The sequence below is a fragment of the Artibeus jamaicensis genome, unplaced genomic scaffold (assembly GCF_021234435.1).
Source record: "Artibeus jamaicensis isolate MK-2021 breed Jamaican fruit bat unplaced genomic scaffold, CSHL_Jam_final contig_233, whole genome shotgun sequence".
NCBI lineage: Eukaryota > Metazoa > Chordata > Mammalia > Chiroptera > Phyllostomidae > Artibeus > Artibeus jamaicensis.
In genome coordinates, this window is record NW_026521486.1 from 37200327 (window position 1) to 37223081 (window position 22755).

General features: G+C 42.8%; 1 protein-coding gene across 4 annotated transcripts in view; it reads left to right on the forward strand.

Moving 5' to 3' along the window:
* The first annotated feature begins 1452 nt into the window (after positions 1-1452).
* The window catches only part of FAR2 (fatty acyl-CoA reductase 2), a 124854-nt gene continuing 103551 nt past the window's right edge, over positions 1453-22755 (forward strand). For 3 of the 4 annotated variants that reach the window (XM_037144867.2, XM_037144869.2, XM_037144870.2), the window contains exon 1: positions 1453-1678. The gene's annotated coding sequence lies outside the window, so the exon portion shown is untranslated. Of the gene's footprint in view, positions 1679-3074; positions 3228-22755 lie in introns of all 4 variants that reach the window. The other variant, XM_053661542.1, reaches the window with a different exon arrangement.

Consider the following 22755-nt stretch of genomic DNA (forward strand, 5'->3'; position numbering starts at 1 on the left):
TCTACTTCATTAATAATGCTGTAATAAACCTGCAGCTTTGTCTATATGGCATTTATCTTTTTGTGAGTAATGAATGTCCTTTGAACACATTCTAGGAAATGGAAATCCCTTACCAATCTTTTACTGTTTAGAATGGTTTAAAAAAAAAAAGTGACTGAATATTTTATGCCTTGGAAAAGTTTTGCTAAACTGCTTTCCAAAGAACTGTAAGAGTTCCTTCCACCTGCTTTGTGATGAATGATTTCAACACTTTCTCACCAACATTTGACAGTATCTTTTCAAGTACTGTCACACACGTTTTGGGAACACAAAGAGTTTATTTACTTGGTCCTAACTTTTCCTCTCTCTGTTGCTTTCAGGTGGTCTCCAGAGGAAATTAACCACAAGGTCTTTGGACTATACTTTCCTTAACACTTTTAGTCAAAGAGAATCCAGAAGAGAATCCAAATGGGTGAAAAAATTTTAATGCAAGAAATAGCTTATTTCATTAATTCTAACCTTCGTGAATTTTATGTCTTTGATGGCGATTGTTGTAATGAAGAGAATGAAGACAGTTTATAAAGCAATATTCTTTTCAGGATTTTCTTAAGGTAGCATATCTATGCGGGAAGTTGTCTTTCACGGTGTCCAAGGAATTAGACTGGGCGTTGGCCGGTTTTTTCGTACTTGCCCAATGAGAACTGTGACTGTCCCACTGACCTGCCTGTCTTTCCCTCTGTAAGTTTGCCCTGACAATAACCAAATCTAAGCCTCCTAAAAAGCAATCACGCTAAGAAACCAAACGTCTTTAAAAAAAAAAATCTGGAGAACGGCTGCTGAGCAAAGCCAACCTGCCACTGCTCCTTCACCCCGCATCTGATCTCTACCCACCTGCCCACTGCCCCCGCACCTTACGATGATCTCCGCCCTCCACTTCTGGTTCTGAGTAAACCGCGTCTTCAGCCCCGCCTGAGTTTTTGAAAGGACACTGCGCTGGTGGGTCGTTCAGGGGCGCCTCCCGCAGAGTTTGGGGCAGGTCGATACAAGAGCATCCCTCCCACGGGGTGTGCAGAGCGGCTGAGCCGAGTAAACTTCGATTTTTGCCCGCCTTCTCGGCTAGGGTGGGTGGGGAAAGATGTGTCCTCCTAGTGTTTGGACCAGAACTTTTGACCCTTTGTCTGTCTGTCTGTCTTTCTCTATCCTCCCTCCCTCCCTCCTCTCCTTTCTGAAGTGTGGGGGCTCTCCTTTTCCAGACTAGAGAGGGGCGCGTCTCCCATTCCCTTTCCCCTCGCCCACCTATTAAAAATGAGGGGGGGGGGCGGTCCCTGGAGGAATAGCGTGGATCTGCCGAGTGCTGAATGAATGGAGGCTCGGGGCTGGCCCGAACGCGCGGCCGCCCCGCCCTCCGCGCTGTGGCCCTGCGGCCCGCAGGACCCCCGCCAACCGCTCGCCCTCCTTCCGCCCCAGCCGGGGCCGCCGCGGGCTCGGCGCCCGAGGCGGAGGCCGCGGGGAAGGTCGGGGGGGAGGGCGGTTTCCTCCCGCCCCACACCCAGCCTGCGAGCCGGATATATAGTGTAACGTTCGGGAGCCGAAAGACTAGAGCGGTTTGCTAGTGGCTGGAGTTATTTCCCGTGGCCTCGGGGAAGGACCGGGATTTGGAGCAGCGCTCGTTGAACCCCAGCCCGAGCCGTGGGCGCAGGTATTCCAGGGGCGGCAGCCCAGGCGCCGGCAGAGCCCGCGTCTGGCCGGGCGGAGCGCGGGCTGGGTGGGCGGGAAGGGCGGGTCCCCGCAGGGCCGGAGGCAGGGTCCGGTGGGCGTCCGGCTTGGCCGGGGCGCCCAGGCTGCCGCGGCAGCGCCCCCGCTGACCCTGCGGGCGGCGGGCGGTTTCGGGCGCCCGGGCGCCCGCAAAGCCCGCGGAGGTACGGTGCGCAGGGGCGGGAACAGCGGCGAGGGGCCCGGGCCCGCGAGGGTTAACGTGGAGAGCCGCGCCGGAGCTGCCGGGGTCGAGGGGGAGAGCTGCCTGGCCGGGGCTCTCCCAGGCCTCCTGGGCCCCGGGGTCGGTTCCTAGAGAGAACACGCCGACCCTGGGACTGCGAGGGGCGCGGCGTCCTCCCGCCGCCCCGCCTGCGTTTCCCGCTTCCCTCTGCCCAAAACCGAGATCGCGGCTTTGCGCGTCCCCAACCGGGGGCAGTGCGTGCGCATCTAAGCCCTCTCCCAGAACCCCCTCCCCCGTTCCAGCCTGGGGCACCGGGGCGGGGCCTGTCCCAGTTGAAAGTTTCGACCTCTTCCTGTGGCCCGGGCATCGTGCAGATAGATAGCAGGGGTACAAGTACCAGAAGACTCCAGTTGCAGTAGATGGCCTCTGGGAAGGCAAGTTAAGATTACCCGCGGGGCAATTCCATTCCATTGAGAAAACAAATGAGCAACTGAGTCCTAGAAACCACTGGAAGGCGGCGCACTTGCCAGTCTCCTACTCTTTCATCGTCAGGTCTGGGTAGATTTATGAAAACATTCTTCAGTGGATGAGCTACCTGGTGGGAGCAACCACAGTTCTCTCTGAAACCCAAGAGCCTTGGCAGCCAGAGAAATCATGTAGAATGCCCACGGTGCTATGGTAGCAAGAACAGAGAGGGCAGGGCAGAGTGACCAGGAAACAATTCACGCGTGCTCTTTCTCCTTGCGCGAGACTGCATCGAGAGAAGTGTGACACTGTGCAAATGGAAATATGGAAATATGGAATTACTCTGTGGATTCAATGACCCATCTCTCCATATCCCCATTTTTAGTCTAAAAAGTGCAAAGGGACTGAAGACAGTTTTAAGGCAGCCACTCAAACAGCAAAAGCAGGCTTTTCAGCAAAATCCACATTTTGGGATATTTGTGTGTGACACCTCTAAGAGATGGCCACCGCTGGCAGGATGCATGTCTTTTGATTTCTCTTTTCCTTTTTCTGAGGGTATCTTCTCCCCCGGGCTTTATTATTGTAACAAAATCCTACCTTACTCCAATTCCTAACATTGGGTTATAATTATATATAAAATAAATTGCAGCGAGTTGGCAGATCTTCCAGTGATACATTTCTCCTTTATTTAAAGGAAAGAATATGACGCCTAATTACAGAAGAAGGGGAACCTTCCTTTAAGGGGGTGAAAATAAAGAAAATAATTCATTATCAGCTACTACTTTGGGGTTGATAAAGCATATGGTCATCTTGAATACCTCACTATTTGATTTCCTGTATTTTGAAGGTGCGTTCTTGAGCATATTTCTTTCTGGCAACATTTTTGGTTCTTGTATTCATTTCCCTGCTTTCATGAGAACTCACTCATTCATAAATATTCTCATGAAGAGTCATGCACAGTAACCACCCCCATGCTGGTCCCTGCCAATCTGTCCTGACATTGTAGGCTCTGTGAGAACGTTCACTGCTCTTGAAGATTTATTCTTAACACTTTGTTGTATTAACAGACCACTGTAAAAATCTGGCAAAAGCTGTGAAATACAAGAAACAATCATTTGCACATTCACACCGAATTCTGCTTGAAGGTTCAGGGTCTCCTTAGTGCCCAGATGTCAGCCATCCACAGACCCTAGGCAGGCCCCGCTTCAGGGACACACGGCTGTGCTGTCACACAGGGCCCTGGACTGGGAGGGGCCCCCATGCTTGGTTTAATGTTCTGTCCCCTTTGGCTGCCTTAATAAATTTCAAACAAGGAGCTCCAAATGCTCACTCTACAGGAGATTCTGCAAATTCTGCAGCCAGTTCTGACCCCAGGGTAACAACCCTGTCCTAGAACTCACTGAACAGCAGCATTGTCTCCTAACAATTCTACAGTTCAGGGGAATTCTCCAGCACAAGTGAGCTGCTGCAGACTATATCAATAAGCCCTCTATGCCCAGCTTCCTCATTGACAAAATAAAGACAACAGACAGTATCTTCTACTCCATTCATCTTAAAAGCTTGTTGTGAAGCTACACTAGGTAAAGAGTCGGGATTGTGAAAATGTCTACTTACCTTGAACAATTCTACACTAACAAAGACGGTGTTGTTATGTGCTTAACTTTTCTACACCATTTTTTCAGAAGGAAGTTGAGGAAGGTTGGCTTAGTATAAGAAAAGATCGCAGATCCTTTATAAGCCTTACATTTTGGTGGGGGGGAAAGTAGATGAGGTATTCAGTTTTTTAAATATTCCTCAAATATCATTGTTTGGACAAGATGAGAAGTGGCAACACCAAGCACAGAATGACTTCACGGATCCCAAAGAAACTTTCCGAATTAAGTTGATTGAGTCTAATTCATCCAAATATTAAATGAAGAGAAACTGAGTCAGTGATTGACATTTTTTGAGGGTGTACTCCTCATAGTTTCGCTTAAATTTTAAAAATCCCTATTTTCAAAATCTTGAACAAGTCACTCTTTTATACATTCTAGGAGATGCCTAGCAATATAAAACACACCTATTCCCTTATCAAGTTGTCCTCACCTCCTGCAGTACTGCTGGAGGAAGTGAGAGACTGGGCGAGTCCTCTGTCTTCACAGTCCTTCCCTAATTACTTCTCTCTGACCTCAGACCTTATCTTTATTCCAGCTTTCACTCCCAGCATAATCACAACACGCTCAGAAGGGCTGAGGAAGAAGAGAAAGTGAAAGGAAATGGGTCAAACCCCCATGTCAATGCCTTCACTAAAGGGGGTAGATGGAGACTTCTTCCCTGCAACTGCTCTGCGCAGGGGCCTGCTGTATACTTTAGGCTATGAATACCAAGTCCTGCACTTGATAGACTTACGACATCATTGGCAAGACAGAGTATGTAAATATAAGGTGTTAATTAATAAGAGCAGATAAGTTGTTACAAGATATTATAAGATTTGGCATGGAAGGAATGGTAGAGAAAATAAGTGCAATGAGTGCCCCCAAAAAGAGTAAAAGAAACTGAGGTGGTTAGTGAAGCTTAAGTGGGGAGTTGCATGAGGTGTCCCTTAAAGTTCCACTTGTAACAGAGAAGAATGAGCGTATGAGTCATCTGCATGACAAGTTTGCAAAAAAATGACAATCTGGATGGAACTAAATTTCGTGTAAAGAAAAGACAAGAAATAAAACCATAAGAGAAGTTTCCATTGCTTAGCTTCACTCATATAACAAATCATTATTAAGCCCATTCTGTGACCAGAGACATTGCCAGTTTTACAGCATTTTGTGTTAAATAAAGCAGATATGCTACTTATTCTTTTGGAACTTACAGACATTGAAAAAATAAACATATAATAACAAATTGTTGGAAGTAGTATGGAAAACAAAGTATTATGTAAAAAAACAGAGGGGCTGGCTCAGATGTGCTCTGGGAAGGTCTTTTTGACAAAAAGAGATTTAAATTAATATTTAAAAGAAGCATATGGGATGACTTGGCAAAAAAGAAAATTGGGGGAGGATATTCTGGGCAGAGGAAATAGGCAATGGAAAGGCTTTAAGGAGACAAGAAGGCCGGCTGGAAGTGTCCAGAGGCACGAGTGCTTCGAGTTTGGTGAGGGTTATGCCGGGTCTGGATATGGGTGTGAGGAGTTGAGAAGGAGCCTAGTCATGCTAAATTTCACAGATCTTGGTAAAGATTTTGAATTTTATTTTAGTGGGAAGCCTTGGAAAACTTGGAAGCCCGAGACTGTCTAATTTGTATTTTAAGGAGATCTTTATGGCTACCGTAAGAGAATGGACTAGAGGGGTAAAGGATGAGAAGTGGGAAACCAACTAGGACAGAGCGCTGATGAGAGCACCTTCCAGGCAGATGGAGAGAAGAGAGATGCATTTCAAAAGTAGAGTTGACAGAAGTCAGCGCAGCAGCAGATGTGGAAGGTGGTGAGGCAGGAAAGATTGTGAGAGTGAAGTCCTTCCATAGGTACTTCTGAATGTTTATAATCTAAAACAATAGGCTCACCTGCGTGTGCCTGAGAGTTGCATAAGAACTGAAAGGTGAAATGTGAACTGCTAACCCCACTTTGTACCTCTAGAATGTAGGCCAGGCTGTGGGTAGAGATGGGCGAGAGGCGGGATCCGACTTTTGCTTTTCATGCTGTCATTTGTACTGTTGGGATTATTTTAAAATCATGCATTTCACAATCACTTAAAGGTTGCCACCGCAACAAATAAGGCTCCTGTTTTTCTGGCTTGAGTTCGTGGATAGAATATGTGGTAATTTCTTAAAATGACAAAAACTAGGAGAAAAAGGACTGGTCCTCACTGAAGTGGTTGTTCTAAATTATAACTCACTCCCTTGCATAAAACCTTTAAATTCTTCCCCCTTGTCTATATCAAGGTTTCCCAAAATGTTTTCTCTGGAGTATTAGTTTCTTGGAATATTAATAACAGTTGTATGAAAGGGAAAAAAAAGCTTTCCTAATTGTGTAAGCTTGAGAAATCCTTGATTTAGCCTGAGCAGTTTTATTGCAAGAATCCTCAGAACCTTTAATATACTCATGCTTATTAAGAATCGTCAAAAAAGAAGAGGTATTTTATGCCACATCTCCTGGACTGACTTGACCTTGAAATGCTTTTTTGGCAGAACATCTAACAGAGTCAGCATTCAGCATAACACGCTTTGGGAAATGCTGCCCTATATTAATAGATTAAGCCTTTTAACATCCATGGCTCTCTATTAACCATCAGCTTCTCTCGTGTCTTTCATGCTACTTAGTTGGAAGAAAGTAGGAGGCCAGAATTGACCCCGTTAATGGGTTTTAAGTTGATGATCAAAATAATTCTGCTATATAGATAAGACATAAAGAGATATTCACAAACAAGATCTGCAATCTGATTTAAAACATTTATTTTTAAAAAAATTCTACTCTCTGATACGGCTTAAAGGACCTCTCTGAGGTCCATTCTGTCAAGTCTAGAGGAACCCGACACACAAACAGCAGGGGAGACTAGTAGGTCTGGGCCCTGTTTGATGTTTGTAATGTATCTGCTGCAGAGCCACACACTGTGAATATACAGGGCGTGTGATTTTGTGATGAATCTCATGCATACATTCTTTCTTGGTCCCCACTGCATTTGCACGGCAGTGGGGTGGAGGCAGGAATGCAATCTGTGGCCAAAGAGCAATGCAACAGAGTGAGACAGAAAAGAAGGGTTTACACAGCTACGAACTTGGTGGTGGCTTCATCCACTTGGTGCTGGAACCCAGGATCGGTAAGCTATGGCCTGAGTGCTGAATTTGGCCCCAGCCTATTCTTGTAGAACCCTTGAACTGAGAATGGATTTTATATCTTTAAGAGGTCGGAAAAAATAAAAAACAAGAATATTCTGTAGCATATGATATGTGGAATGCAAATTTCTGTGCCCGTAAATAAAGTTTAATCAGAGACCAGCCAGTATCCTGCATTGATTCATCATCATGGCAATGGCTGCTTTAGTGCCCCACTCAGTGAATGATTGTGACCTGCAAAGACTAATACGAGGTATGTCCAGAAAAAGGCCACCCATTGTTAATGTAATGAGAATGGTTCGTGTGACATTGATGTAACCTGGCAGCCAAGGAGAGTGGACTGAAATGTGCATGTGTGAACAATGATGACTTCACTGTACTAGGCAGTGGGGGCTGTAGATGCTACTGAGTGAGCATGTGTCCTGTGTGGATATCAAATTCAAAATGAGCAAATCTGCATCAAGTTTTGCATTAAGTTTGAACATTCCCCCTCAGAAACTAGTCAGATGATTCAGAAGGCTTTGGGGGATGATGCAATGAGTGCAACACAAATAAAAATGTGGCACAAATCCTTCAAAGATGATCAAGAATCTGTTGAAAGTGATCTTTGTTTGTGAAGGCCTGCAACAAACAGAACACCTGAGAATGTTGTATGTGTAGGGGCTGCAATCAACAAAGATCGTCAACCCAGGCGACTCAGCCCCCTGCAGCCCAGATTAGGTGCCCTGTGACTTCTGGCTTTTCCCCAAACTAAAATCACCTTTGAAAAGGGAAGAGATTTCAGACCATCCAGGAAAATATGACAAGGCAGGTGATGGAGATTCCAACCAAGGATTTTGCAGGGTCTTTTGAACAGTGGAAGAGATGCTGGGAGAACTGTGTGAGGTCCCAGGGACCTCACTTCGAAGGGAATTGAGGCGTCATTCTCCTATGAACAATATTTCTTGTATCTTGTATCTTTTTCAATAAATGCCTCAATTTTTCATAATACATGGCTAGGTACTTTCTGGACAGACCTTCATATATCTAGCATCTGTCCTTTTATAGGAAATGTTTTGTGGATCGCTGCTCTAGGATGTTAAACTCATTAGCTACCGATAATTTTAATAGATTTGTTGTTCATTTGTTCATGGTTTGGGGGTAGCCTTAATTAATTCAGGCCACTATAACAAAGTACCTTAGACTGGGTGGCTTATAAACAACAGAAATTTGTTTCTAACAGTTTTAGAGGCTGGGAGAGCCCACTTCATGGTTCACAGATGACATTTCATCACCACCTCACATGTTGGCAGGGGCGAGGGAGTTCTCTGGAGTCTCCTCTGTAAGGTCATGTAATCCCACTGTGGAGGGGTCCACCCTCATGCCCAATCACCTCCAAGCTCCATCAAAGTGACAACTAGATATCAACACATGAATTTGAAGGGTACTCAAACATTCAGTCTATAGCAAAGGTAGACATACAAATATGTATATTGACTTTTTAGAAATGCCTCAATAGTTATTGGCGTTGGAGTCATCAAAGTGCTATTTATTTACCTATTCTTGATAACTAGTGTAGCTAATGTTACATGCCAATGTGAGGAGCAGAGGACAGTCTTGAAGTAATAGTGTTAAAGTGATAGCTTTTGAGAGGCATTAAAATATTTAAACTCATATGTAAAGTATAGGCACGCAGATCAACATAACAAGAGCCCCAGGAGGCAGAGGGGCTAATTAACCCTAATATTACTTACTTGTTGAAATCTGCTACCTGTGAGCATGGATTTCCTGTGTGTGATCACCTCCAATTTTTATTTCAATGATGAGACAAATCTACTTTTTATTAATATACCCTTTTATGAAGATGGTTTAAGGATAACAGTCTTAATTTGTGGGTGACAGAAATACAGATTTCACTGTCCCTACTTCACACTTACTGAATCAGGACTTTTAGCAAGAAAATCGCCAGGTGTTTAGAAACAACCAGCAAAGCTCAGGTACAAAAGGTGGGAACGAGTGGTCCAGGTACTTCGTGAAACTTAGAACTGGATGATAGTACACCTGAGGAGTAATTCTCAGGTCTGTCACTGCCGCCCCAAAATCTTTCCAGATCAGGGTATTCTGAGGGAATCCAATGGTATGAAATATGGGGCTCCTTGCCAGCCTCATTCCTCTGAGCATTTTCCATGACTAACTCAGAGACCTACCTTTAAAACAAGAATGGTGTCAGGTGAGATCATTCAATAGGTATGTTTTCATTTTATTCAACACCTGTATCGAAGGAAAGAATATTGTGTAGTCAACAGTGTGATTAAGTAGATAACCTAAAATTACTATAATTACCAGACACTAAGAATAGCATTTGTTTATTGTTTAAGTTGTGGTTTATTTTAAAAGTCTTGGATAAGTTTCTATCTTTAACCCTTGCAGTGCTGCAGAAGTATTTTCAAGCTGCAGTTGACAACATGTTATGTCCTATGGCTTTTGGACATACTGTTACCTTCTAGGGAAGGCATTTTAACTCCCCAGGCTCTTCCAGAGGTGGCCCCAAAACATGGGAGCACAGAATTGAGGGGAGGAAGGGAAGGCAAAGGCTCTCTCCTGTGCACGAGTGTAGAAAAGGCAGCAACAGGGCCTGTCCTATTTGTTTTTTCATCCCTTCACCTCAGCTGAGGAGTTGAGTTGTTGGGGCAGTAATATTAGCTGGTGAATAACAGGATGATCACAGGAGGCAAGCACAATATTTCCTGAGCCAAGAAATGAGAAAAAGTCATTGTGAAAATGTTCCACATTTTAGAAAAATGGGGCTTTATTTATCACAGGTCAGTGAGAGGACACATTCCACAAAAGTCAGCACAAACCCCAGGTATTCTTGAAGACGGGATAGGAGGAAATTAGGAAGACTATTAAATTTTATGTCTGGTCCCAACATTTTTGAAACTACTTGAGTATTGCTAGCGGAGTTAGATCTGCCAATGCACAATATTGTGAAGAAACTGGAGGAATCTACCCAGTTGTGTGTAACAACTCGGTGTGTGCATGTATTGAAGTCTTTTTGCTTATTACATTGCAGAAAGAACATTTAATACTATAAGATGCCTAGATGGTAGCAGCATAGTTTTATCTAGTAATGAAAGCATCTTAAAGATGAACAGTATTCATTTAATAAAAATAGAGCCATATAGCTAAAACAAGAGAAATTGTCCACTTAATTTCACTTGAATCATACACATAAATAAGAGAGCCTGATAAATATTAATGAAATCAACTTTATGTCAGTTTCTATTACGCTCATTCTGAGTGTAATGAATCTCATTTTTATCACGCATTGTTTATATAAGACCTTCAGGACATATCTACCCTCAAGACAAGTATATAATCTAAAAGTTGGACTGTTGTTCTCTTACCAAAAGTCTTGGAGGGTATTAAAAACCAGTTACAAAACTATTCTCAAAGCTGTAGGAATTTTTGGTGGTTTGAAAGAGTTAATTTCTCTCATCTGGATGAGGAGTTTCCTTCCTTCTTTCAACAGTGTGTACTTGTCAAAACATTCTCCTGGTGGAACTGAGACATTGCCTCTTCCTTCTGCTATTGGTCCAGTCCTGACTGAAGCAGTGGTTATGCAAATTGCCTCGGAGTGCATGCCAATCATAGGATTGCACATTAGGTAAATTAGGTCTCAGTGTCTTTTAGGACAGAGTTGAACTTGCTGTAATCAGACTTCTATGTGTTGGCACATATCATACCATCTTATCACCTAGTCATCTAGTCATCTATGTGTTGGCACATACCATACCATCTTATCACCTGTACATAGTGGTGACTACAAATAGCTTCGCTCTAAGTATATTCATATTCTGTACTGTAGAATGTCTTGAGTATCTTATCTCTATTTGGTCCAGTTCCCACATTTTATAGAAAGGAAACACCAGTCCCAAAGATACAGTAACTTGTCACACATCTGTGTAATGGATGAGTAGACTGGTATCCAAATCTTGTTACTGAAAATCCCATGACCATTCCATTCATTCATTCTTCATTTATTCATTCATTCATTCATTCCTACAATTTACTAAGTGTCTTCCATGTGACAGATAGGGTATTTTGCTCTGCAAATACAATGGTGAACAAGTTAAAGTACCTGACCTTAAGTTTTAATTCTCCTTACCGTTTGAGGAATATTTAACCAGTTACAACTTAGAAGTTTGTGAAATGTTTTAGTTAAGATCCTCAGTGTAAAAATATAAAATGCTTATGCTTTTGTGCCCTTTACTTTTCCCTTTGACTACCTCTGCTCGATGATTTGGCTTCCCATAGCTCTGAGCAAAAAGGGCATGGAAGGAAACGGAGTTAAAATAAAATATTAAAAAATCCATAGGGAAGAGAATGAAAGTTCTTTCCAAGGAGACAATATTCTGCTGCTCACAAGTCCTGAAGACTAACCAGCCTGAGCTCCTCTCCTCTCCATTTTTCACTCCCCAAACTTGGCTATGGAGTGGGTCCCATCCTCAGGCTTCCCCCTTTTTTCTGTTCCTAACCACAATCTCTTCCGTAGTAATTAACTACTAATTACAGTGGGAAAAGATACAGGGGAAGAGCAGAAACAACCAATGTGGGAAAGCTACAAGTTTCCAGAATACCTTCGAGTCTTGGCATGGGACCAGTAGTTAGTTGCAGTCTTTTTCTGAAATGATGAGCAGGAAGCCCTGTTTTCTTTAGCCATTTATCTTTATTTCTAGAAAAGAGAGCAAGAAACTAATCCCTGCCTTTAAAAAAACCCTTACCTATACTCTTAAACATGGGTGAGTATGACATTTGTCTGATGAGAGGATTTATAGCTTTCAGCAGATTCTCAAGGAGATCATGACTGAAGCAAGATGGGAACCTTTGGGAACAATCAAGTTGTCTCCTTTTTGTCTTTGAAATACTCCAGACCTAGGCTACTGCCAGGTCAGGGATATCCCTTTTAAAGGTTCCTCCCAGGGCCCAGAGAACTGTTTGGGAGGCTTAGGTTTTCATGCTCCATCTTCAGTGTGTCACATGACTCAGGGCACTACATTGTTCCAAAACTGGAAGGGGATTGTGCCATTCCCCTGCATAACACTGCTCCCCATTTTTGCCAAGCATGTAAGGTGCTAATTGAAGTGTGTATGTGTTGGGCAGAGAAGAGCAGTCCCTTGTACATAGGAGCCTTTAATATAACTTTCCCTTCCTGCTGTCTGGCTGGTGTCCATAGGCAAGACACTTGACCTTTTGGTTTTCCCAATGTATTTATTAGTTTGTTTGGACTGCTGTAACAAACTAGCTCAAACCAAGTGGTTTAAATAACAAAAATCTATTGTCTCACAGATCTGGAGACTAGAAATCCAAAATTAAGGTGTTGGCAGGGTTGGTGGCTCCTGAGAGTTCTGAGAGAAGAATCTGTTCCGGGCCTCTCTCCTTACTTTATAGGTTGTCTTCTCCCTGTGTCTTTACATCATCTTCCCCCTAAGCATGTCTGTGTCTAAATTTCCTCTTTGATAAGAATAAGAGTCATTTTGGACTAGGGGCCCACCCCAATCTGATGTGACCTCATTTTACCTAGCTACATCTGTAACAACTTATTTTCAAATAAGGTCAAACTCTGAGATACTGTGGTGTAGGCTTCCCATACGTGAGTTTGGGACAATTCAACCCCTCACCCCCAGGAACCTCAAACCTGACCTAAAACTTGACTTCTCCCTACCACAATGGAATGAGGTGATGAAACTATATCTACTAAGTATTTTGTGTTATAAAAATAAATAAATAAATACTAAAAAAAAAAAACAACCTTAGGTACATTGGAGGTATGAATTCATAATGAATGTGAGTAATGACTGTTGCCTTCACCAGAATTTTCTTCTCCATGTGACTTTTATTATTTTTATGAGGTATAACTCACATGAGGAAAAGTGAGTATATTGTAAACACAGTAAGTTGAACATGTTCAAGCATCTCCCAGATTCCAGCCTCCAGACAAAAAAACAAAACAAAGTGCTCTGGGCACTCCATGAGCCCCACTGTGCTTCCAACCAGTCACTACCTATTTTCTCCCAAAAGAACCACCATTCTGACTTCTAAGTCACAGATTAGCTTGGCAAGTTTTGAGAGGTCATATAAAGGGAACCATATAACACGGTTTCTCTGGTGTTTGGCTTCTTTATGATGGCTTCTCACCAACATCATGTTGGTGAGATTCACCCAAACTGTGTAAATTTGTGGATTATTCATTCTCTGCTGTACAGTACTCCAGGCTGTGAATACACCATATTTAATCCCTCTGTTCTGTTGTTGATAAACAATTGTGTAGTTTCCACTATGGGATTCTTAGAAACAGTGCTGCTAGGCGCATTGTTACGAATGTCCTTTGTTAAACATAAGTACACATTTTGTTGGATATACTTCAACATGGAATTGCTTTCTATAGAGCGTTTTAATGAAATCTGCCAAAGAGTTTTCCAAAGTGGTTGTACAAATTTATACTCCCAGAAGCACACTTAAGAGATCTCCTGGTTTCAGATCCTAATCAACATTTCTTGTTTTCTGTCCTCATTTTAGCCATTTTGCCAGGAGAGTAGTTGTATGGCATAGTGGTCTTATTTATTTATATCTTTGATGACTGACAAGATTGAACACCTTTTCATATTGACTTTTTTGAGGGGGCCATTTAGATCTCTTGAGAAATGCCCAAGCCTTTATCCACTTGTCTATTGTCTTTTTCATAATGATTTATACGTATGCTTTATATATTCTAGACACAATTCCTTTATTGGATATGTGTATTAGGAATGGCTTCTTCCAAGCTGTGGCTTTCCTTTTCAGTCTGTTAGTTTTTTTTTTTTCTTTTGATGAACACCAGTTCTTAATTTTAATAGAGCCAAATTTATGAGTATTATTTTTCTGTAGTTAGTGATTTTTACTCACTACACAGGTCAAAATAATTTTCAAAGAGTTAATTATTTTGTCTTTCCCATTTGGAATTAATCTTTTCAATATGATGTGAGAAATAAAAATACATTTTTTCACTTGGAGATCCCATTGACTCAGCACTGTTTATTGTAATTCTGCATATGGTTTCAAACCATGGGAAACAGTAGCAGTCTAAACACCTCAGTTGGAATTAACAAATTTAAGCATAAAGTCACTTAAAATTAACCTCACAGTAGTGCCTTCTGAAGCCCACTCTGACTGTGAATACTCTGGGACCCTCAGTGTTAAGATCAAATGTACTTCTTTGACCTGCTTGTGGGGATCTAATTTCTCGTCTAATGGGTTAGGTTAAATAAAATAAATTAGTTTATTTCACACTCCAAGTCCAAGTACAGAATTTTAAATAATTTGGGTCTGAGATAGTGACTATGGATGAAAAATATTACTGTGTGAATAGCGTTATAAGTTCATGGCCAGACATTTAGGGAACAATAATCAAAAGGCTTATCTTTGGTTATTAAGGAAGATAAGTGAAGGCCTTATCTTTTTCCATTGCACTTACAACTAAAGGTCTCACTAGCTTCCCCAGCTTACTTCAAGATGAAAGATGGCTGAAATAAGGAGAAATTGAAGGCAAGAAGAGTAGTTAGATGACCATTCAACAATATTCATTAGTGATTTCTGTTAGGCATTATGTCAAGTCCTGTGGATGTTAAGAATAGTAAAACATGGTCACTTCCCCTCAGGTGTGTTCAATCCTGTGGAGAGAACAGATGAAAAAGTAGTGTATTCCATACAATGTGATATTTACTGGGGGCTCTGGGGGGTTGGCAGAGCAGCCTTTCAATTCATCCCAGAGTGGGGGGAGAATTGGGAACTGTTTCCCAAAGGTGGTAAGTCTGAGCTTTGCCCACTAAAAGGTAGGATGGGACAAAGGATATGTGACCAAGTGGTCTGGAACATGGTTGTGGGAACTAGTCTTCAAGGTGTGTGACCTGAGGTAAATCATTTTTAATTCTCCGTGCTTCAGCTCCCTGTTTGTAAAATGGAGTTTATAATAGTAACTTCCATAGAGTTTGAGCTATCGTCACATGGAAAGGTTTGGTCCTGAAGTTCGGGAGAAGCAAGGAGGGATTATCAATAGCTTTAGTCCAGTGTGAGAACGAGAACCCAGAGTACAGACTCTTGCCCTGCTTGCTCAGTGACTCCATCCGAATTAGAAAAATGACGAGGTTACCTCTCAAGTCCCTTCCAGCTCTCTAGCCTTATGCTTCTGCAGCTCCTGCTAAGATGGACCTAATAAATAGAATGTGGATTCTGGTCATTGGAAAATAAAAAGAGAAATCAAATTTGATTCTGAGGTTTCCAGCTGAGTGATTGGGTGAACAGTGGTATTATTACAAAATAAATAGGCAGTTCAAACAAGAGATTGGTGTGTGTGCAGACTGGGAATGATAGGGCAGGAATTCATGGACAGAATTTTTAAATTGGAAGAAACCATTTCTGTCATTTTGATTCAGTGTGGTAGAGAGGTGGTGTATTTCAGTAGTTAACAGCAACCATAGAAACTGGGCCTCGGCTCTGGGAAGTGCTCTATGTCTTGCTATGTTGCTCCTGTAAAATTCAGGCAAAATACAGGCTGAACTACGCACAGTTGCCATTTGCAGGTCAAAATGGTTGCATGGGGGGCGGGGGCGCTCTGTGGGCTGTGGTGGATGAGAATAAGTCAACCAAGATGTGATCTGGTTGGGGAGGAAAGGTGGCCAATGTGTAAGAGGAGAAGGGCCTTGAGCCTGTTCCTCAAAGGGCTTTGATTGGGTTTAATTTGCTTAGAAATACAGGGCAGATGAGTAAAGCTCATCAGTCATTGTCAGGCAGTAATGATCAAACAATAGATAACATTCAAAGAAGTGTAAGAGCTTATTCTGAGTTAGAGTCAGATAGCCAAAGGGCCACAAAACTTTGGTAAACAAACTCATTTTATGCTTGGATCTTTATCGTTTAAATTGAGGGTATTCTTAACAAAGCCAGTCTCACAAGATTTTACGCGTTCTTTCTTAGGCCTGATCACTTGGAAAGCCCACCCTTTCCAGCACAGGGTCACACCTACCTCCGACATTGAGTCAGGTAGGGGAAGTAAGGCAGCTAAGAGATTAGGGGACTTCTTACAGATAGAATGAGGACTCAGGCTATGACAAAGCTGAGGGGTCAGGTCCATCACCCCTTTTCTATTGTCCCCTAAGTCCTTCCCTGGTAGGCCCCTTCATGACCGTGCCTGTCTTAGGTTGTCTCTCCCTTCAGAAATCTTACCCATCATTGACTAACCAGTCATCAGCTGGGAGCCAACCACGATGTAGTAAAGGGGGAAGAGGCTGCATCCCTACTGGGAAGATAAGCTTTGTCTTCTTAGTGGCTTATGGTCCCAAGGTCTTTTTATTCAGCCTTAGCCCTGGGGGGGGGTTACAGCTTCTGAAACTAGGCAAGGTGGTTTCCAGCAGTTGGATGTTGCCAATTTTACAAGTCTCAACATAACAACGGACACTTTCTAAAGGGCTGTACTGAGAAAAAAGTGATTTCATAAGTGTCACATGCTAAGAACAGTACTTGACACATAATAAGATGCCCCAAAAGTTTTCCCTTATTGTTAAGCTATCTGGATTGTTCAAAACCTATGGCATCCAGTTTATTTTGGTGAAACAATTAGGCATTGCATAGAGCAGCTGCTTAGGCCTTTCCTGTCTTAACAGTTAGGCAGGCATGAGGACTTGACTACGTGATTAGTCTGGAAGGATCCAATGGGTTGTGTTTTCAGTAGTGGCTCCCACTGCCATTTTGCATATTTCCAGTGCTTTCTTCCACATGGCATGAGTTTTTACTCCAAATGGAAATTTAACATCAAGGTTTCTGAACTGAGTTTCGTTTTCTCTCCCTGACCACTTACCCTCCCCCGCCCAGCTCTTTGCATCAGGAGGCCTGATTTCAGTCTGCTTTAGAGTATCATGTTGCTACTGGCCATCTACAATCTGAGACCCCTCGGCAGGCCTTCCAGACACCAAGCTGGCCCTGCAGGGAGCGTGAGAGGAAGGGACATCTGAGAGTGGTCCTGGGTAGAGACCCAGCAGAGGGGAGAATTGAGAGCAGGGTGGAAGGCACTCCAGCCAGCCCTAAGCCATGAGTTAGGAGGTGGGGCAGAGGCAGGGGCTCTTGAAGAGCCATACTCTGGCTGCGCGACTCCGGACAAGTATTGGTGTGTTTGTATGATGAGGATCTAACTGTGCATGAGCCAAGTGAAGAAAGATGTTGCAGAAACATCTTTTGCAAAAAATAAGAGAAACCTAACAGCCTGCCTCTCCTGAGTAAAACCAGGACTAGCAGCAGTTTTCTGCAAAACTGTTTACTGGGCATTGCCCAGCATCCTATATATTAACCATGACTCACATTGCTGGGTTCCTATAATACAGGTCTTCATCTGTGACTTGCCTTTTGACTTTCTTTTTTGTACGTTTTGAAAAGCAGAGCTTCTTACTGTTAATGTCGGTGAATTTGCCAAGTGTTTTCGTATTGAGATTTGTAGGTCTTGTTGAAAGAGAGCCTCTCCTGTCTCACAGAGCGAAAGCACCACCTTTTAAGAAATTAGGCTGTGAATGCCTCCTTAGTGCGACTGCAGTGTTCGCCTCAAGGTTGCAGCTGTCGGTTTCCTCTCGTTGGTGTCAGTGCAGTGACACAGTTCCACAAAGGAAGGAAATACTCTTACTGGTGATATGCAGGGCACTAAATCATGGCTGAGTGCAACCCCCTTTTCTGTTTACTGATTGTTTCACAAGTCTCAGGCCTCCCACAGGCACTTTAAAAACTCTGCCACATACACCCTGGGGGTTACACATTTTACAGATGAGAAAACCAAGGCTCATGAATTTTAAAACAGGGTCACTAGGCACAAACATCAGCATAAAAATATAGTTCTCACTGAAGCATAACTTCAGTGAAGAGAGGCTTCCATCGGGAAAAAAATCTATTTTGAGAATATCTTTGACATTGAAACACTCCCATTTGGACAGATTAGAAATGGTAATATTAAGAATAGCATCATATTTTCTTGAAAAGCAACCAAAAATGATTCTATATTCATTTTCAATGAGCAGTGGCTCAGGAACAGAATCATGGGTTCGTCTTTACTACCAAGAGATGATGCGAAAAATAATTGTACCAGTGGGTACATGTTTGAGGCTATAGAGGAGTCTCCTTGCAAATTCAGTACGTTTGAGGTCCTAGAGTTCTAATATTCTAATATGCAGTGGTTAAGGAAAAAATACAGAATGGAGAGCTATCAGGTGTACAGTACAGGTGTCCAAGGTGTTATCATATAGGAAAAGCAAGAAGCAAATGAATACCTGGTGAAAAGCTTTTTTTCTTTATTACCTGTAAAAATGTGAAGACTTCAATTTCTTTGATCAAAATTTAACTGCTGGCTGTGTCCCTGGTGTAGGCCTCAGTCAAGTCACTTGGTGTCTCTGTTCGTCAGTTTGCACGGCTGTGGGCAACAGTGTATTCTCCGTTCACCTCCCAGGGCTGCTGCGAAAAAGCACTGAAATGCGCACATGAAATGCTTCGAGAACTGTTAACATAAAGTGCAAGACGTTGCTAATGTCAATAGTGTTAATAGCATATAAGACTAATAATTTTGCATGTATAGGCTCTAAAATCAATGTCTGTGTGTACTTTTGTACACAAAAATAACAATGATTTTAATTTAAAGTATAATTTACACTCCTTGGAGGACTTTTATATCCATCATTTCCTACCAGCCTGCAAGGTGCTGTCCTGCCTTTCTGTGTCGCCGATGCAGATCCCTGTTCTTCACACAAAAGAAAGCTTCCCTTCGTTTGAGACTCCATCAGTCCTTGTCGCTGTAACCTCTCACCTCCAGCTCCTTCTCTGATATTTGTCAAATATGTAACTCCCATATGCATATCCACTCCTTTCCAACTTTGGACCGTGTCTGTAAGTTCCACTTCCCCGTGGAAGAGCGCACAGCACCCTCGCTAGAGCCTTGACCTCGCTTCTTCATCAGCTTGCAGTTCAGGCACAGTAGCACCCTGATCGAGGCCAGGCCGTGGCTTCAGCATGGTTCCATGTGTCCAACTCTGTAAATGGACAGTTCCCATGTGGACAGTGACGTTCTGTGCTCCCAGCTCTCATTTTCTTTTCCATGCCAAAGCTACTGTTCCCATTCAGCAAGACCTCCTCCAGTCATTTGACTCCTCTCCACCCAACACACACATGAGTACACATACACACACACTCTCCCACACATACACTCTCACAGATACACACACAAACACTCACACAAATGCATACACTTTCCATAGTCCATGAGGGTCCTCCTGGCCATTTTCCTTCCCTTTGCAGCCTTGGTCCATTGCTGTAATTACCCTTTGTCAGCTTCCTCTGTTCCCTACCCTTTATCATCTCTTTCTTTGTAAGTCCACTGTTCATATGCCCAGATTTGGATCTGGCCACAGTCCATACGCCCTGCTCCAACCACAGGCAGTCAGGGATTGCTGGAGAAGACCAGGTAAGCATTTGTGTGAAGCAGAGATTGTTCGAATTCTTCTGTAACCTTAGCAGGGCACGTGGCCGCTTTCAGCTTCTTTGCTAGTTTCTGGTCTCTTTTCTTTCTAGAGCAGTAGTTACAGATATTTTGCCCTTTTCCCCAAGCACCTTCCTTTACTTGCAGCTCTTTAACTGACAAAATACATGTGGCCTCATACTCTTTAGAGAGAAATAACCAAAGATCTATTGGAGGTTCTGCTCCCACCTACAACTTTATCTACCTCCCATGCACCCACCCTTACCTCTTGTGCTCCTTTTCAGAGGTTGAAATGACCTTCCTGGGTTTAGGGTTGACCACTCTATCCTCTCTGCTAAATGCATTCCCTGTGAACTTCTCTAGAACCTCAGTTGCACTCATTTTTACCCTGTCCTTTTTTGTATAATTCTCAGATGCTGTCTATGTCCAAATGCCCCATGTCACCAACAAATGACACACAGGCCCTCAGGTGTGTGCCCTTCTGCCCTCCCATTGCTGCCATGTGGCTCTACCTCGCGTTTCCCTCTGTGGATGAGCTCCCAAAGGCAATTTGCACTGGCTGTTCTAGTGATCTGTCCAGAGCTGTCATGTAAAATACTACAATCAAAAAACAGTTTGTGAATTTGGGGGGTGCTTATTTTGGTGCTTTATTTAGTCACTTTCTTCTATGTTGACATTTATCTTTCTCAATAAGGATATTTGCTTCGGATGAGCGTGTGAATGTGCTTTGCTGTTTTGACCAATGAGTGACAGGAGACAGTATCAGGACACTAACCACAAAACCTCAAGTCAGAAACAAGAACTTGAGGGACAGTGATGGGAACTGTGAGAAAAAAATAAATGCAGGTCTCATTATCAGTTACTATATGAAACTCTTGGAGAAATGTTGCATCAAAAAGAAAGTGCAGTCAAAAGAATCGTGCTTAGCCTCATAAATGGAATTAAAATGGCTTCTGAACTTGAGATTCCAGAAGGTACTAGAGGGTGAGTTCTTGATAATGCATCAGTCCGGAGTAAACAGATGTCAGCAGAAGCCTTTTCTTTACAGTTTCTTGTGACTTGAACGGAGACCAATAAGAACCTTGGCTCCATAAAAAGGGAGGGTGAACCCTCACCTACGATGACGGAACTAACTGAGGTTTATGATCCTATGAAGTGGCATGAGGAACCTTTGACCGTTAGCAGATGTCAAGTAACCCGGAGCCGAGTCCCAGTGAACTAGTTTCTGGGGGTGGAGAGTGTGGTGTGCCTGCTGCTGGGTGAGGCCCCTGAGCATACTGACAGGGTCAGAAAGAAATGAACAGAAAGTAATGCAAATGATAAGTAATAATTTGGTATTCATCTTATAAAATGCTAGAGGACAAACTGAAAAGTGGAACAAAATATCAAAATTTAATATCAAGGGTGAGAACTAAATGATCTCAGTTTATGAGCTTTTCAAGGATGAATAATTTACATATTGAAGTCCTTTCGTTTTACAAAACTATGCACCTGTTACTTAAGCGTTCCAAAGCACTAAGCATAAGAGACCCATCTTTATGATTTTCACGATCAATTTTATTTTTAAGCTTCCTTAGATTGCTCTTGCTTCCTATGAAAAGTTTGGGGAAATACAGAGCAAATTTTTTTGGAGAGAATATTTAATTTCTGATAAAAGCTGTTTTTTTCAATGATCGCAAAGGGTAATCATTGCTATGAAAACACAGTGTAGATTTGTTTTTCTTGGTCAGTTTATCGACTGGGATATGCACGGTGTCATCAGGGTTGCCTGCCCTGAAAGCTCTCTGAAAGAACACTAAGCTCTGAAAGAACAGTAACTGGGATTCCAGCTGAGTTTAGATAAGAACAGCAAACGCAGGCAGGTAAATTGGCCAGTGGCAGAGACAATATTTTGAACATTCTTATTTAGTGTGCATTATTTCCTTCAACCTAGACAAGAACAAGCTGTTTCAGGAAAACAAAAGCCAACTCATTTTTATTTAAAGAAAATGAAGTTTTAGACGAAGCAGTTGAAAGACTATCTAGAGGAAAATGAGAACCATGGCTACAACTGCCCCCCTTACATCAACAATCGTGATACTTGATAACCGCTTATGGCAAAGGCCAAGGAAATGATGCTATGAGCATAATTTTGATAAAATACAGATGCGTTACCCTTGCCCAGGTCTTTATTCCGGTGCGTTGCCCTCAGGCTGTTTCAGTTCTGCCGTAGCCACTCTGTGCACACCTGGGCTTCCACCCGCACCAATATCAGAGGAAATGGCAAAAAAGAAATTTTACCTACATCAGCCGAATACTTTTCCAGAGAAAAAGGGATGTGTTTGGTTGTGGAGGAGCCAGAAACTGTAAGTTAAATGAGCATTCTTTAACAAACTACCAGTGAATTTTGTGGAGCCACGCTGACCTCCAGTCCTTCATCAATTTGGTTAAACCAGGCAGCCGACACCCAGTGCTTACTTACCTCACGAAATGAAGCAGCGGCCAATGTTATTTAGAGCCAAAGAGCTTTCTGAAGTGCAGTGAATTTAAAATAACCCTGGTAAGAGCCCGAGGAAGTTTATGAATGATACAACAATGAATAGAGCCGAATCATTCACAGATGCTGTTCGAATATGCTCAGAAGACATCCAGACAGTGAGGCACTTGATACAGATGTCATCAGTGCCATTCCTGTCTGCTCTGGCCAAATTGGAGCTACAGGAGCAACACAGGTGAAGCCCTGCCACATAAATTCCAGATGGTCTGCGGAGCAAACCACAGAAAGCTAGCTGTGGCCATGGCTGTGGTCTCGATGAGCGGTTTTTAAGAGAGGCTCTGTTATTATGCTTTGATTAACAGAGTATTGAAATGCTTCTGTTGGAAAAACATGGATAGAAGTACAACGCCACTGAGGACTATGTCAGTGAACCTGTTCATCATCTCAGTGTCACTTCTCCAGGAAAAAAAAAAAAAGGAATGTACCAGTTCTTCTGTGGCTGATGTAAGAAGATCTGTTCTTCTGTGGCTGGTGTAAGAAGGTCTGTTCTAGGGCTTTCTTCTACAGTTGGAGAAGTAA